A 16,566-nucleotide genomic window follows, 5' to 3' on the forward strand; every position below is an offset into this window, starting at 1 on the left:
CTCTCCCACCCTATCTCCCTCTCCCACCCTATCTCCCTCTCCCCCCTCTATCTCCCTCTCCCCCCTCTATCTCCCTCTCCCCCCTCTATCTCCCTCTCCCCCCTCTGTCTCCGTCTCCCCCCTCTATCTCCGTCTCCACCCTCTATCTCCCTCTCCCGCTGTCTCTCCCTCACCCACACTCTATCTCCCTCTCCCCCCTCTATCTTCCTCTCCCCCTCTATCTCCCTCTGCCCCTCTATCTCCCTCTCCCACTCTATCTCCCTCTCCCACTCTATCTCACACATCCCCTCGATCTCACTCTCTCCCTCTATCTCTCTCCCCCTCTATCTCTCTCCCCCTCTATCTCTCCCCCTCTATCTCTCTCTCACCCTCTATCTCTCTCTCCCCCTCTATCTCTCTCTCCCCCTCTCTCTCACACACCCCCTCTATCTCACACACACCTTCTATCTCACACACCCTCTCTATCTCCCTCTCCCCCCTCTATCTCCCTCTCCCCCTCTATCTCCCTCTCCCACTCTATCTCCCGCTCCCACTCTATCTCACACATCCCCTCGATCTCACTCTCTCCCTCTATCTCTCTCCCCCTCTATCTCTCTCTCCCCCTCTATCTCTCTCTCCCCCTCTATCTCTCTCTCCCCCTCTATCTCTCTCTCCCCCTCTATCTCTCTCTCCCCCTCTATCTCTCTCCCCCTCTATCTCTCTCTCCCCCTCTATCTCTCTCTCCCCCTCTATCTCTCTCTCCCCCTCTATCTCTCTCTCCCCCTCTATCTCACACACCCCCTCTATCTCACACACACCTTCTATCTCACACACCCTCTCTATCTCACTCTTCCCCTCTATCTCACTCTTCCCCTCTATCTCACTCTTCCCCTCTATCTCACTCTCCCCCTCTATCTCACACACACCTTCTATCTCACACACACCTTCTATCTCACACACCCTCTCTATCTCACTCTTCCCCTCTATCTCACTCTTCCCCTCTATCTCTCTCTCCCCCTCTATCTCTCTCTCCCCCTCTATCTCTCTCTCCCCCTCTATCTCTCTCTCCCCCTCTATCTCTCTCTCCCCCTCTATCTCTCTCCCCCTCTATCTCTCTCTCCCCCTCTATCTCTCTCTCCCCCTCTATCTCTCTCTCCCCCTCTATCTCTCTCTCCCCCTCTATCTCTCTCTCCCCCTCTATCTCTCTCTCCCCCTCTATCTCACACACCCCCTCTATCTCACACACACCTTCTATCTCACACACCCCCTCTATCTCACTCTCCCCCTCTATCTCACACACACCTTCTATCTCACACACCCCCTCTATCTCACACACACCTTCTATCTCACACACCCCCTCTATCTCACTCTCTCCCCTCTATCTCTCTCTCCCCCTCTATCTCTCTCCCCCTCTATCTCTCTCCCCCTCTATCTCTCTCTCCCCCTCTATCTCTCTCTCCCCCTCTATCTCTCTCTCCCCCTCTATCTCTCTCTCCCCCTCTATCTCACACACCCCCTCTATCTCACACACACCTTCTATCTCACACACCCCCTCTATCTCACTCTCCCCCTCTATCTCACTCTCCCCCTCTATCTCACACACCCCCTCTATCTCACACACCCCCTCTATCTCACACACCCCCTCTATCTCACACACCCCCTCTATCTCACACACCCCCTCTATCTCACACACCCCCTCTATCTCACTCTCCCCCTCTATCTCACTCTCCCCCTCTTTCTCACTCTCCCCCTCTATCTCACTCTCCCCCTCTATCTGTCTCTCGCCCTCGATCTCACTCTCTCCCTCTATCAGTCTCTCCCTCTATCAGTCTCTCCCCCCTCTACCTCCCTCTCCCCTTCCTCCTGACACACCCTCTCTCTCCTTCTATCTCTGTCTCTGCCACTCTCTCTGTCTCTCTCTCTGTCCCTCCTTCTGTCTTTCGTTCTCTGTCTCTATGTCTTTCTCCTTCTATCTCTCTGTCTTAATCTCTCTCTCTGCCCCTCCATCTGCCTTTTCCTCTCTGTCTCTCCCTCTCTCTCCTTCTATCTGTGTGTGTCTCTCTCTCTCTGTCTCTCCATCTGTCTTTCCCTTTCTGTCTCTCCCTCTCTCTCCTTCTCTCTCTGTCTCTGCCTCTCTCTCTGTCTCTCCCTCTCTCTCCTTCTCTCTCTGTCTCTGCCTCTCTCTCTGTCTCTCCCTCTCTCTCCTTCTCTCTCTGTCTCTGCCTCTCTGTCTGTCTCTCTCCCTCTATCTGTCTCTCTCCCTCTATCTGTCTCTCTCACTCTATCTGTCTCTCCCCCCTCTACCTCCCTCTCCCCTTCCTCCTGACACACCCTCTCTCTCCTTCTATCTCTGTCTCTGCCACTCTCTCTGTCTTCTCTCTGTCCCTCCTTCTGTCTTTCGTTCTCTGTCTCTATGTCTTTCTCCTTCTATCTCTCTGTCTTAATCTCTCTCTCTCTGCCCCTCCATCTGCCTTTTCCTCTCTGTCTCTCCCTCTCTCTCCTTCTATCTCTGTGTCTCTCTCTCTCTGTCTCTCCATCTGTCTTTCCCTTTCTGTCTCTCCCTCTCTCTCCTTCTCTCTCTGTCTCTGCCTCTCTCTCTGTCTCTCCCTCTCTCTCCTTCTCTCTCTGTCCCTCCATCTGTCTTTCCCTCTCGGTTACTCCCTCTCTCTCCTTCTATCGCTGTCTCGCTCTCTGTTCCTCCAAATGTCTTTCCCTCTCTGCCAATCCCTCTCTCCTTCTCTCTGTCTCTGCCTCTCTCTCCTTCTCTCTCTCTCGGTCCCTCCATCTGTATACCCCCCCCAACCCCACCACCTGTCACTCCCTCTCTCTCCTTCTATCTATGTCTCTCGCTCTCTATCCCTCCATCTATCCTTCCCTCTCTGTCACTCCATCTCTCTCCTCTCCCTTTCTCTCTCTCTGTCTTTCCATCTGTCTTTCTCTCCCTGTCACTCCCTCTCTCTCCTTCTATCTATGTCTCTCGCTCTCTATCCCTCCATCTATCCTTCCCTCTCTGTCACTCCATCTCTCTCCTTCTCTCCCTTTCTCTCTCTCTCTGTCTTTCCATCTGTCTTTCTCTCCCTGTCACTCCCTCTCTCACCGTCCATCTCTGCCTCTCTCTATCTCAGTCACTCCATCTGTCTTTCCCTCCCTCTGTCTGTCCCTCCATTTGTCTTTCCCTCCCTGACACTCCCTCTCTCTGCTTCTCTCTCAGTCTGTCTCTCTGTCTTTCCATCTGTATTTCCATCCCTGTCTCTCCCTCTCTCTCCTTCCATCTCTGCCATTCGCTCTCTCTGTCTCTCCTTCTGTCTTTCGCTCTATGTCTCTCCCTCTATCTCTGTCTTTCCATCTGTCTTTCCCTTTCTGTCACACCCTCTCTCCTTCTATTTGTCTCTCTCTTTCTATCCCTCCATCTGTTCTTCCCTCCCTGTCACTCCATCTCTGCCTCTCTCTCTCTGTCTCTCCATCTGTCCTTCCCTCACTGTCACTCCATCTCTCTCCTCTCTGTCTCTCACTCTGTCCCTCCATCTGTCTTTCCCTCTCTGTCACTCCCTTCTCTGTCCTTCTATCTCTGTCTCTCTCTCTCTGTCTCTCCATCTGTCTCTCCTTCTCTGTCTCTCCCTCTCTCTCCTTCTCTGTCTCTCCCTCTCTCTCCTTCTCTTTCTCTCTCTGCCTCTCTCTCTGTTTCTCTCTTTGTTCCTCCATCTGTCTTTCCCTTTATGTCACTCCCTCTCTCCTTCTATTTGTCTCTCTCTTTCTATCCCTCCATCTGTTCTTCCCTCCCTGTCACTCCATCTCTCTCCTTCCATCTCTGCCTCTCTCTCTCTCTCTCCATCTGTCCTTCCCTCACTGTCACTCCATCTCTCTCCTCCGTGTCTCTCACTCTGTCCCTCCATCTGTCTTTCCCTCTCTGTCACTCCCTTCTCTGTCCTTCTATCTCTGTCTCTCTCTCTCTGCCTCTCCATTTGTCTTTCCCTCTCTGTCTCTCCCTCTCTCTCCTTCTATCTCTGTCTCTCTCTCTCTCTGTCCCTCTGTCTGTCCTTCCTTCCCTGTCACTCCCACTCTCTCCTTCTATCTCTGTCTCTTTCTATGTCCCTCCATCTGTCTTTCCTTCTCAGTCTCTCCATCTCTCTCCTATCTCTGTCTCTCTCTCTCTCTGTCTTTCCATCCGTCTTTCCCTCCCTGTCACTCCCTATCTCTCCTTCTCTCTCTGTCTCTCTCTCTCTGTCTCTCCATCTGTCTTTCCCCCTGTCACTCCCTCTCTCTCCTTCTATCTCTGTCTATTTCTCTCTATCCCTCCATCTGTCCTTCTCTCCCACTCCAAATCTCTCCTTCTCTCTCTCTGTCCCTCCATCTGTCTTTCCCTTTCTGTCACTCCCTCTCACTCCTTCTATCTCTGTCTCTGTCTCTCTCTCTCTGTCCCTCCATCTGTCTTTCCATCTCTGTCTCTCACTCTCCCTCCTTCTCTCTCTGTCTCTCTCTCTCTCTGTCCCTCCATCTGTCTTTCCCTGTCTGTTTCTCCCTCTCTCTCCTTCTATCTCTGTCTCTGCCTCTCTCTCTCTGTCTCTCCATCAGTCTTTCCCTCCCTGTCACTCCCTCTCTCCCCTTCTATCTCTGCCTCTCTCTCTGTCTCTGTCTCTCTGTCTCTGTCTCTGTCTCTCTCTCTCTCTCTCTGTCCCTCCATCTGTCTTTCCCTGTCTGTTTCTCCATCTCTCTCCTTCCATCTCTGCCTCTCTCTCTCTGTCCCTCCATCTGTCTTTCCCTCTCTGTCTCTTCCTCTGTTTCCTTATCTCTCTCTCTCTCTGTCTTTCCATCAGTCGTTCCTTCTCTGTGTCTCCCTCAGTCTCCTTCTATCTCTGTCCCTCTCTCTCACTCTCTCCATCTGTCTTTCCCTCCAGTCACTCCCTCAGTCTCCTTCTATCTCTGTCCCTCTCTCTCACTCTCTCCATCTGTCTTTCCCTCCAGTCACTCCCTCTGTCTCCTTCTATCTCTATCTTTGACCCGATAAGGTAATAAATGCCAAAATTCTGGAGTTTTTTGGAGTACGTTAAGCTTTACTCTGTCTGGCTTTCAGAAATTAAACATTACACATGCACTGCAAGATTAAAGATTATACATAGGTTAGGTTACATAGAATTTTGGAAGGACTAACAAGGCTGGGGAATATCCAATGAATGGTAGGATCATAGGAAGTACCGAGTGTCAGAGGGATCTTGGTGTACTTGTCCATAGATCACTGAAGGCTGCAGCGCAGGTAGACAAGGTGGTTAGGAAGGTATATGGGATACTTGCCTTTATTAGTTGAGGCATAGAATATAAGAGCAGGGAGGTTATGATGGAGCTATATAAAACACTGGTTAGGCCACAGCTGGAGTACTGTGTACAGTTCTGGGCACCACACTATAGGAAGGATGTGATTGCACTGGAGAGGATGCAGAGGAGATTGACCAGGATGTTGCCTGGGCTGGAGCATTTCAGCTATGAAGAGAGACTGAAAAGGCTAGGGTTGTTTTCCTTAGAGCAGAGAAGGCTGAGGGGGGACCTGATTGAGGTGTACAAAATTATGAGGGGCATTGATAGGTTAGATAGGAAGAAACTCCCTCTTTGTCTCTCTTTCTGTCTGTCTCTCTCTCTCTCCTCTCATCTGTGGAAATCCACACACATCAGTCAGCCATTTTAGGTTCATTTTCAGTGGCCATTTTATGTTACCACAACACTGGGACATTTATCGCTGTCTATCCCAAACCATCTCTCTTTGTAGTCTATTTGTGTTCTCCTCACAGCTTATTGTCCCACCTAACCTAGTATCTCTCTCCTTTGCTCCGTCTCACTCACACACTCTCCCCCCTCTCTCTCCCCCCCCCATTTCTCTCTCCCCCCCATTTCTCTCTCCCCCCACCCCCTGCAATCTCTCTTTAAGTGTCCTGTTATCACATCCTTTATTATAGATTCGAGCATTTTCCCAATGACTGATGTTAGACGAACAGGTCTTTAGTTCCCCATTTTCTCTCTCCTTCCTTTTGTAGATAGTGGGGTTACATTTGCTACCTTCTAATCTGCCTCTCTCACACTGCCTCTGTCCCTCGCTAGCTGTCTTACCCCCCTCTCTCTCTCGCTATATCTCCCTCTCTCTCTTTTTCTCTCTCTCGCTCTATCGCTCCCTCTCTCTCTATCTCTGTCCATGTCTCAATTTGTGCCTCCCTCACACCATCTCTCCCTCTCTCTCTGTCTCTCTCTAGCTCTCTGTCTGCCTCTCTATGTCTGCCTCTCTGTGTCTCCTTCTCTCTCTGTGCCTCTCTCACTCTCTATCTGTCTCTCCCCCAGCTCTCTCTCTCTGTCTCTCCCTCTCACTCTTTATCAACCTCTGTCCATGTCTCAATTTGTGCCTCCCTCACACCATCGCTCCCTCTCTCTCTGTCTCTCTCTATCTTTCTCTCTTCCTCGCTCTCTCTCTGCCTCTCTCTCTTCTGCCTCTCCCTCTCTATCTCTCCCTCTCTCTCTCTCGCTGCTTCTGTCCACGTCTCAGTTTGTGTCTCCCCCACACCATCTCTCCCTCCCTCTCTCCCTCCCTCTCTCTCTCCCTCTCTCTCTCTCTCCCTCCCTCTCTGTCTCTGTCTCAGAGTTACAGCTCAGATGATTAACCTCTTTATCCATGTGTTATGAACACGGGACTTTGTCTCTCTCCCATTTTCTAGGATGTTGCCAGGACTGGAGAATTGTAGCTATGAGGATAGGCAGGGGTTGTTGTCCTTGGAACAGAGAAGGCTGAGGGGAGATCTGATTGAAATGTACAAAATGTTGAGGGTCCTGGATGGAGTGGAGGTGAAGGGCAGAGAACCATAGCAGAAAGGTCAGTGACGAGGGGGCATAGATTTAAAGTGGTTGGTAGAAAAATTAGAGGGGAGTTGAGGAAAATCTTTTTCACCCAGAGGGTCGCGATGGTCTGGAACTCACTGCCTGAGAGCGTAGTTGAGACAGAGAACCTCAACTCATTCAGAAGGAGTCTGGATAGGCACCTCAAGTGCGGTAAGCTGCAGTGCTCGGACCAAATGCTGGAAGGTGGGATTAGAATAGGTTGATCGTTTTTCGGCTGGCACAGAGAGGATGGGTGAAGTGGCCGCTTTCTGTGCCTTAAAATTTCTATGTTGCCCTTGCCAACTCTATTTTTCCCTCTGTTACTCTCTGAATCCCAGTCTCTCCCTCTCTGTTACCCTGCGAATCCCAGACTCTCCCTCTCTCTTACCCTCTGAGTCCCAGTCTCTCCCTCTCTGTTACCCTCTGAATCCCAGTCTCTCCCTCTCTGTTACCCTCTGAATCCCAGTCTCTCCCTCTCTGTTACCCTGCGAATCCCAGACTCTCCCTCTCTCTTACCCTCTGAGTCCCAGTCTCTCCCTCTCTGTTACCCTCTGAATCCCAGTCTCTCCCTCTCTGTTACCCTCTGAATCCCAGTCTCTCCCTCTCCGTTCCCCTCTGAATCCCAGTCTCTCCCTCTCTGTTACCCTCTGAATCCCAGTCTCTCCCTCTCTGTTACCCTCTGAATCCCAGTCTCTCCCTCTCCATTACCCTCTGAATCCCAGTCTCTCCCTCTCCGTTACCCTCTGAATCCCAGTCTCTCCCTCTCTGTTACCATCTGAATCCCAGTCTCTCCCTCTCTGTTACCCTCTGAATCCCAGTCTCTCCCTCTCCGTTACCCTCTGAGTCCCAGTCTCTCCCTCTCCGTTACCCTCTGAGTCCCAGTCTCTCCCTCTCTGTTACCCTGCGAATCCCAGACTCTCCCTCTCTCTTACCCTCTGAGTCCCAGTCTCTCCCTCTCTGTTACCCTCTGAGTCCCAGTCTCTCCCTCTCTGTTACCCTCTGAATCCCAGACTCTCCCTCTCCGTTACCCTCTGAATCCCAGTCTCTCCCTCTCTCTTACCCTCTGAATCCCAGTCTCTCCCTCTCCGTTACCCTCTGAATCCCAGACTCTCCCTCTCCGTTACCCTCTGAGTCCCAGTCTCTCCCTCTCTCTTGCCCTCTGAGTCCCAGTCTCTCCCTCTCTGTTACCCTCTGAATCCCAGTCTCTCCCTCTCCGTTACCCTCTGAGTCCCAGTCTCTCCCTCTCTCTTACCCTCTGAGTCCCAGTCTCTCCCTCTCCGTTACCCTCTGAATCCCAGTCTCTCCCTCTCCGTTACCCTCTGAATCCCAGTCTCTCCCTCTCCCTTACCCTCTGAATCCCAGTCTCTCCCTCTCTGTTACCCTCTGAATCCCAGTCTCTCCCTCTCCCTTACCCTCTGAATCCCAGTCTCTCCCTCTCTGTTACCCTCTGAATCCCAGTCTCTCCCTCTCTGTTACCCTCTGAGTCCCAGTCTCTCCCTCTCCGTTACCCTCTGAATCCCAGTCTCTGCCTCTCTGTTACCTGACCAGAGCTTTATAAATGTTCAGCGCACCCTCTCGGCTTTTGTACTCACTGTATACAGTGTAAATTGTGGTATTCCCCAGGGGTTTTGATTAGGACCACTGATCTTATTGATATATGAATGACTTAGACTTTGGTGTGCAGGGAATAACTTCAACATTGTGCCATTTGCAATGTAATAAACAGTGAAGGGAATAGGAGTAGACTTCAGGAGGATAGAGGCAGTCTGGTGAAATGGTCAGACACATAGCAGGTTAACTTCAATGCTGAGAAATGTCAAATGATGCATTTTGGAAGGAAGACTGAGGAGAAGCGATATAAACTAAATGGTACAATGTTAAAATGGGTGCAGGGACAGAGAGATCTGGGATTTCATTTGTGTCACTTTTTACATCTAAAAGATTCAATTTGGGGCTTGCAATCTCAAAGTTGAATTTAGCTTCATCCTGAAAAGTGTTAGCAAACATGTTGGGAAATGTGTCAAAAGCTGTTTCCATTCAGACATTCCTGCATTGTGGAAGTGTGAGCTGTCTTTGCAGAGACAGGAAATAGAGTTGTTTGAATGGACCTGCAGGTTTTAGTTGATGCAATAAGGTGAGAATTTGAATTGTGTCCCTTCCAGATACACAGAATTGAAGGTATTTACACAACACCACATGAAGTAGTTTACCAATGTCTGACAAACTTCAAAGACTTCAAACACATGGAAGAAGAGGCGAAGGGAACAATATACAAAACCTCAGTCAGTCAGACAACAGCAGTAGGAAAATGAATCTCTTTTTCTGGGTTTTAATTTGAAGGCCTGAGCTGATGATTGAAAAAGCAGGAGTTCAAATCCCACACAGGGCTGTTGTGAATTTGAATTCTATTTTTTCTTTAAAAAAACATAAATCTGGAGTTAAAAAGCCTCTAGGTTGGAATGATTCACTCCTGTCTACTCGTGCAAAGCCCGTGTGTGTCTCAGTTTGCTGTATTTATTAATGATTTAAGATGATGTGGTAGAATGCAACATACCCAAGTTTACCAATGACACAAAAATAGGCAGCATTGTAAGCAGTGTAGCTGGAAGCATCAAATTACAAAGAGATATTAATATCTTAAATAAATGGGCAAAACTGTGGCAGTTAGATTTCAATGTCAGCAAAAAAAGACTAGAGTACTTTATAAATGGTGTAAAGCTAGAAATACTGGAGGTTCAAAGAGACTTTGAGGGGTCCATGTCCATTTGAGTGCAGTGTAGATTTACCAGAATGATAACTGGACTCCAAGGGTTAAATTACGAGGTGATATTACACAAACTAGGGATTTATTGCCTGGAATTTAGGAGGATCAAGGTGATTTGATCAAATCTGTTGAGATATTAAGGGGAACTGATGGGGTAGTTTGGGAGAAACTATTTCAGCAGCTTGGGAACATAGGAACAGGAGTAGGCCATTCAGCCCATCGAGCCTGCTCTGCCATTCAATACGATCATGGCTGATCATCCACTTCAATGCCTTTTTCCCAGACTGAGCTTCCACAGCCCACTGGGATAGAGAATTCCAAAGATTCACAACCCTCTGAGCAAAGACATTTCTCCCCATCTCTGACCTCAGTGGCTTCCCCCTGATTTTGAAATTGTGTCCCCTGGTTCTAGACTCCCGAACCAAAGGAGACATCTTACCTGCATCTAACCTGTCTATCCCTTTAAGTATTTAGTATGTTTCAATAAGATCACCTCTCATTCTTCTAAAGTCCAATGAGTTTAGGCCCAACCTGTTCAACCATTCCTCAGAAGAAAACCCCTTCATCCCAGGAATCAGCCGAGTGAACCTTCTCTGAACTGGTTCCAATGCATCCAGGCCTGACCATTTATCCACTTTCAAAGTTGCCAAACACCTTAATATTTCCCTCTCACTCTGTTTATCCCATCCAATATTTCACACTCCTCCTCTTTCACTACAATACCTGCATCGTTCCCCCTCTTTTATAAAGAGGGAGACAAAGTATTCATTAAGAACCATGCCCACATCTCCCACCTCCATACACACATTCCCTTTTTGGTCCCTAATACTCTATCCTTATTTATCCTCTTGCTCTTCATGTATTTATAAAACATCTTTGTGATTTCTTTGCTTTTAATGGTAATATTATTTTCCGGCCATTTCTTTGCTCTCCTAATTTGATTTTTAATTTCACCCTTGTACTTTCTACACTCCTCTCAGCTTTCTGTTGTATTGAGCTCTCGGTATCTGACATCAGCTTCCCTCTTGTGCCTTATCGTACCCGGTTTGATCCTTGACATCCAAGGGGCTCGAGATTTCGGAGTACCACCCTGTTTGTCTTTGTGTGAACATATTTGACATATACCCACAATACAGGACTGGGCAGATAATGGGGATTGTTACTGAGGTTGTGTTTGGGGATTTTTACTGACATCAGTGTGGATTTTAAAGTGTGTCTCCCCTTCCCTCACATCTAAAGTCTCTCAGTGTTGTTGTTGTGTGTTGACAGCTTTTCCAGTGTCCAGTCCCTTTCAACTTTTAATAAAATCTGTGGAACACAAATAAATGTAAAGTTTCTCCTACAAGCTGTTTTGTCCTCCCTCTTTCACTGTCTTTCTCTGTCACTGCCCTATCTCTCTCTCTGTCTCTCTACAGGACTGGGCAGACACTGGGGATTGTTACTGAGGTTCTGTTGGTCATTTTTACTGACATCAGTGTGGATTGTAAAATTTGTCTGTGTGTGTCTGTCTGTCTGTGTGTGTGTGTCTGTGTGTGTGTGTGTGTGTCTGTGTGTGTGTGTCTGTGTGTCTGTGTGTGTGTGTGTGTGTGTGTCTGTCTGTGTGTCTCTGTCTGTCCCTTTATGTATGTGTCTGTGTGTGTCTGGACATGTGTGTGTGAGAGAGAGAGAATATCAGGGTCACCTCGCTCCATCTCTATCTCTCCTTCTCTCTCTGTTTCTTCTTCTCTCTCCCTCTGTCAATCCGCCTCTCTCATAGAAACATAGAAAATAGGAGCAGGAGCAGGCCATTCGGCCCTTTGGGCCTGCTCCGTCATTCAATAAAGATCATGACCGATGGTCTAATTCAGTACCCTGTTCCCACTTTCTCCCCATACCCCTTGATCCCTTTGACATTAAGAAATATATCTCTCTCCTCCATGAATATATTTAATGACTTGGCCTCCACTGCCTTCTGCGGTAGAGAATTCCACAGGTTCACCACCCTCTACCCCATCCATCTCTCCCCCTCTATCTCCATCTCCACCCTCTATCTCCCTCTCCCCCTCTATCTCCCTCTCCCCCTCTATCTCACTCTCCCCATCGATCTGTCTCTCGCCCTCTATCTCCCTATCCCCCCTCTATCTCACTCTCCCCATCGATCTGTCTCTCGCCCTCTATCTCACTCTCTCCCTCTCCCCCCCTCTCTCTCCCTCTCCCCCCTCTCTCTCCCTCTCCCCCCTCTCTCTCCCTCTCCCCCTCTATCTCTCTCTGCCCCTCTATCTCTCTCTGCCCCTCTATCTCCCTCTGCCCCTCTATCTCCCTCTCCCCCTCTATCTGTCTGTCTCCCCCTCTATCTCTCTGTCTCTCTCCCTCTATCTGTCTCTCTCCCTCTATCTGTCTCTCCCCCCTCTATCTCCCTCTCCCCCTCCTCCTGACACTCCCTCTCTCTCCTTCTATCCCTGTCTCTGCCACTCTCTTTGTCTCTCTCTCTGTCCCTCCTTCTGTCTTTCCCTCTCTGACTCTATGTCTTTCTCCTTCTATCTCTCTCTCTTAATTTCTCTCTCTCTGCCCCTCCATCTGCCTTTTCCTCTTTGTCTCTCCCTCTCTCTACTTCTATCTGTGTGTATCTCTCTCTCTGTCTCTCCATCTGTCTTTCCCTTTCGGTCCCTCCCTCTCTCTCCTTCTCTCTCTGTCTCTGCCTCTCTCTCTGTCTCTCCCTCTCTCTCCTTCTCTCTCTGTCTCTCCATCTGTCGTTCCCTTTCTGTCTCTCCCTCTCTCTCCTTCTCTCTCTGTCTCTGCCTCTCTCTCTGTCTCTCTGTCTGTCTCCTTCTATCTGTGTGTCTCTCTCTCTCTGCCTCTCTATCTGTCTCTCTCTCTGTCCCTCCATCTGCCTTTCCCTCTCTGTCACTCCCTCACTCTCCTATCTCTGTCTCTCTCTCCTTCGATCTCTGCCTCTCCATCTGTCTTTCCCTCTCTGTCTTTCCCTCTCTGTCTTTCCCTCTCTGTCTCTCCCTCTCTCTCCTTCTCTCTCTGCCTCTCTCTCTGTCTCTCTCTCTATCCCTCCATCTGTCCTTCCCTCCCCGTAACTCCATCTCTCTCCCTGTCCCTCTCTGTCTGTCCCTCCATCTGTCTTTCCCTCTCTGACACTCCCAATCTCTCCTTCTTTCTCTGTCTCTGCCACTCTTTCTGTGTCTCTGTCTGTCCCTCCATCGGTCTTTCCCTCTCTGTCACTACCTCTCTCCTTCTCTCTGTCTCTCCCTCTCTCTCCTTCTCTCTCTCTCTGTCCCTCCATCTGTCTTCCCCCCGTCACTCCCTCTCTCTCCGTCTCTCTCTCTCCATCCCTCCATCTGACCTTCCCTCCCTGTCACTCCATCTCTCTCCTTCTCTCTCTGTCTCTCACTTTGTCCCTCCATCTGTCTTTCCCTCTCTGTCCCTCCCTCTCTCTCCTTCGATCTCTGTCTCTCCATCTATCATTCCCTCTGTCACTCCCTCTCTGTTCTTCTCTCTCTGTCTCTCACTCTGTCCCTCGATCTGTCTTTCCCTTCCTGTCTCTCCCTCTCTCTCCTTCTTTCTCTGTCTCTCTCTCTCTGTCTTTCCATCTGTCTTTCTCTCCTTGCCACTCTCTCTATCTCTCCCTCTGTCCCTCCATCGGTCTTTCCCTCTCTGTCACTCCCTCTCTCCTTCTCTCTGTCTCTCCGTCTCTCTCCTTCTCTCTCTCTCTGTGTCCCTCCATCTGTCTTCCCACCCCCCCCCCCCCGTCACTCCCTCTCCCTACTTCTATCTCTGTCTCTGCCACTCTCTCTGTCTCTCTCTCTTGTCCCTCCATCTGTCTTTCCCTCTCTGTCTCTCCATCTCTCTCCTTCTCTCTCTGTCTATCACTTTGTCCCTCCAACTGGCTTTCCCTTCCTGACACTCCCTCTCTCTCCTTCTCTCTCTGTCTCTGCCACTCTCTCTGTCTCTCTCTCTGTCCCTCCATCTGTCTTTCCCTCCCTGACACTCCCACTCTCTCCTTCTCTCTCTGTCTCTCTCTCTGTCTTTCCATTAGTCTTTCCCTCCTTGTCACTCCCTCTCTCTCCTTCCATTTCTGCTTCTCTCTCTCTCTGTCTCTCCAACTGCCTTTGCCTCTGTTTCTCTCCCACTCCCTCCTTCTCTCTCTGTCACTCCCTCTCTCTCCTTCTATTGCTGTCTATCTCGCTATCCCTCTATCCCTCCATCTGTCTTTCCCTCCCTGTCTCACCATCTCTCTCCTTCCATCTCTGTCTCTCTCTCTTTCCATCTGTCTTTCCCTCCTTGTCATTCCCTCTCTCTCCTTCTATCTCTCTCTCTCGTTCTATCCCTCCATCTATCCTTCCCTCCCTGTCACTCCATCTCTCTCCTTCTCTCTTTGTCGCTCTCTCTATCCCTCCATCTGTCCTTCCCTCCCTGTCACTTCCTCTCTCGCCTTCTATCTCTGTCTCTGCGTCTCACTCTGTCTCGCTCTCTCTGTCTCTCCAACAGCCTTTCCCTTTCTGTCTCTCCCTCTCTCTCCTTCTCTCCCTGTCTCTGCCTCCCTCTCTGTCTCTCCCTCTCTGTCCTTCTATCTCTGTCTCTGTCGCTCTATCCCTCCATCTATCCGACCCTCCCTGTCACTCCCTGTCACTCCATCTCTCTCCTTCTCTCTCTGTCCCTCACTCTGTCCCTCCATCTGTCCTTCCCTCTCTCTCCTTCTATCTCTGTCTCTCTCTCTCTGTCTCTCTGTCTGTCCCTCCATCTGTCCTGCCCTCCCTGTCCTTCTATCTCTGTCTCTCTCTCTCAGTCTCTCTCTCTGTTCCTCCATTTGTCTTTCCCTCTCTGTCTCTGTCCTTCTATCTGCTTCACTCTGTCTCTCTCTCTGTCCCTCCATCAGTTTTTCCCTGTCTGTTTCTCCATTTCTCTCCTTCTATCACTGTCTCTCTGTCTGTCCCTCCATCTGTCCTGCCCTCCCTGTCCTTCTATCTCTGTCTCTCTCTCTCAGTCTCTCTCTCTGTTCCTCCATTTGTCTTTCCCCCTCTGTCTCTGTCCTTCTATCTGCTTCACTCTGTCTCTCTCTCTGTCCCTCCATCAGTCTTTCCCTGTCTGTTTCTCCATTTCTCTCCTATATCTGTCTCTCTCTCTGTCCCTCCATTTGTCTTTCCATCTCTGTCTCTGTTCTTCTATCTCTGTCTCTGCTTCTCTCTGTCTCTCTCTCTGTCCCTCCATCAGTCTTTCCCTCTCTGTTTCTCCATTTCTCTCCTTCTATCTCTGTCTCTCTCTCTGTCCCTCCATCTGTCTTTCCCTCTCTGTCACTCCCTTTCTCCTACTCTCTGTCTCTCCCTCTCTCTCTGTCTCTCTCTCTGTCCCTCCATCTGTCTTTCCCTCTATCTCTCCCTCGCTCTCCTTCTCTCTCTGTCTCTCACTTTGTCTCTCCATCTGTCTTTCCCTCTCTGTCTCTCCCTTTCTCTCCTTCCATCTCTGCCTCTCTCTCTCTGTCTCTCCATCTGTCTTTCCCTCTCTGCCTCTCCCTCTCTCTCCTTCTATCTCTGTCTCTCTCTCTCGATCCCTCCGTCGGTCCTTCCCTCCCTGTCTCTCCCTCTCTCTCCTTCTATCTCTCTCTCTCTCTCTGTCTCTCCATCTGTCTTTCCCTCCCTGACACACTCTCTCTCTCCTTCTATCTCTGTCTCTCTCTATGTCCCTCCTTCTGTCTTTCCTTCTCTGTCTCTCCCTCTCTCTCCTTCCATCTCTGCCTCTCTCTCTCTGTCTCTCCATCTGCCTTTCCCTCTCTGTCTCTCCCTCTCTCTCCTTCTATCTCCGTCTCTCTCTCTCTGTCTTTCCATCTGTCTTTCCCTCCCTGTCACTCCCTCTCTCTCCTTCCATCTCTGTCTCTCTCTCTGTTCCTCCATCTGTCTTTCCCTCCCTGTCACTCCCTCTCTCTCCGTCCACCTCTGCCTCTCTCTCTCTGTCTCTCCATCTGTCATTCCCTCTGTCACTCCCTCTCTGTTCTTCTCTCTCTGTCTCTCACTCTGTCCCTCGATCTGTCTTTCCCTTCCTGTCTCTCCCTCTCTCTCCTTCTTTCTCTGTCTCTCTCTCTCTGTCTTTCCATCTGTCTTTCCTTCCTTGTCACTCCCTCTCTCGCCGTCCATCTCTGCTTCTCTCTCTCTCTGTCTCTCCAACTGCCTTTGCCTCTGTTTCTCTCCCACTCCCTCCTTCTCTCTCTGTCTCTCCCTCTCTCTTTGTCTCTCTGTCACTCCCTCTCTCTCCTTCTATTGCTGTCTATCTCGCTATCCCTCTATCCCTCCATCTGTCCTTCCCTCCCTGTCTCACCATCTCTCTCCTTCCATCTCTGTCTCTCTCTCTTTCCCTCCATCTGTCTTTCCTTCTCTGTCGCTCCCTCTCTCTCCTTCTATTGCTGTCTATCTCTCTATCCCTCTATCCCTCCATCTGTCCTTCCCTCCCGTCTCTCCATCTCTCTCCTTCTATTTCTGTCTCTCTCTCTGCCCCTCCATCTGTCTTTCCCTCTCTGTCACTCCCTCTCTGTCCTTCTATCTCTGTCTCTCTGTCTCTCCATCTGTCTTTCCCTCCCTGACACTCCCTCTCTGTCCTTCTATCTCTGTTGCTCTCTCTATCCCTCTATCCCTCCATCTGTCCTTCCCTCCCTGTCTCTCCATCTCTCTCCTTCTATCTCTGTCTCTCTGTCTCTGTCCGTCCATCTGTCTTTCCATCCCTGACACTCCCACTCTCTCCTTCTCTCTCTGTCTCTCTCTCTGTCTTTCCATTAGTCTTTCCCTCCTTGTCACTCCCTCTCTCTCCTTCCATCTCTGCCTCTCTCTCTCTGTCTCTCCATCTGTCTTTCCCTCTCTGCCTCTCCCTCTCTCTCCTTCTATCTCTGTCTCTCTCTCTCGATCCCTCCGTCGGTCCTTCCCTCCCTGTCTCTCCCTCTCTCTCCTTCTATCTCTCTCTCTCTCTCTGTCTCTCCATCTGTCTTTCCCTCCCTGACA

Source organism: Heterodontus francisci, unplaced genomic scaffold (assembly GCF_036365525.1).
Source record: "Heterodontus francisci isolate sHetFra1 unplaced genomic scaffold, sHetFra1.hap1 HAP1_SCAFFOLD_796, whole genome shotgun sequence".
Taxonomy (NCBI): Eukaryota; Metazoa; Chordata; class Chondrichthyes; order Heterodontiformes; family Heterodontidae; genus Heterodontus; species Heterodontus francisci.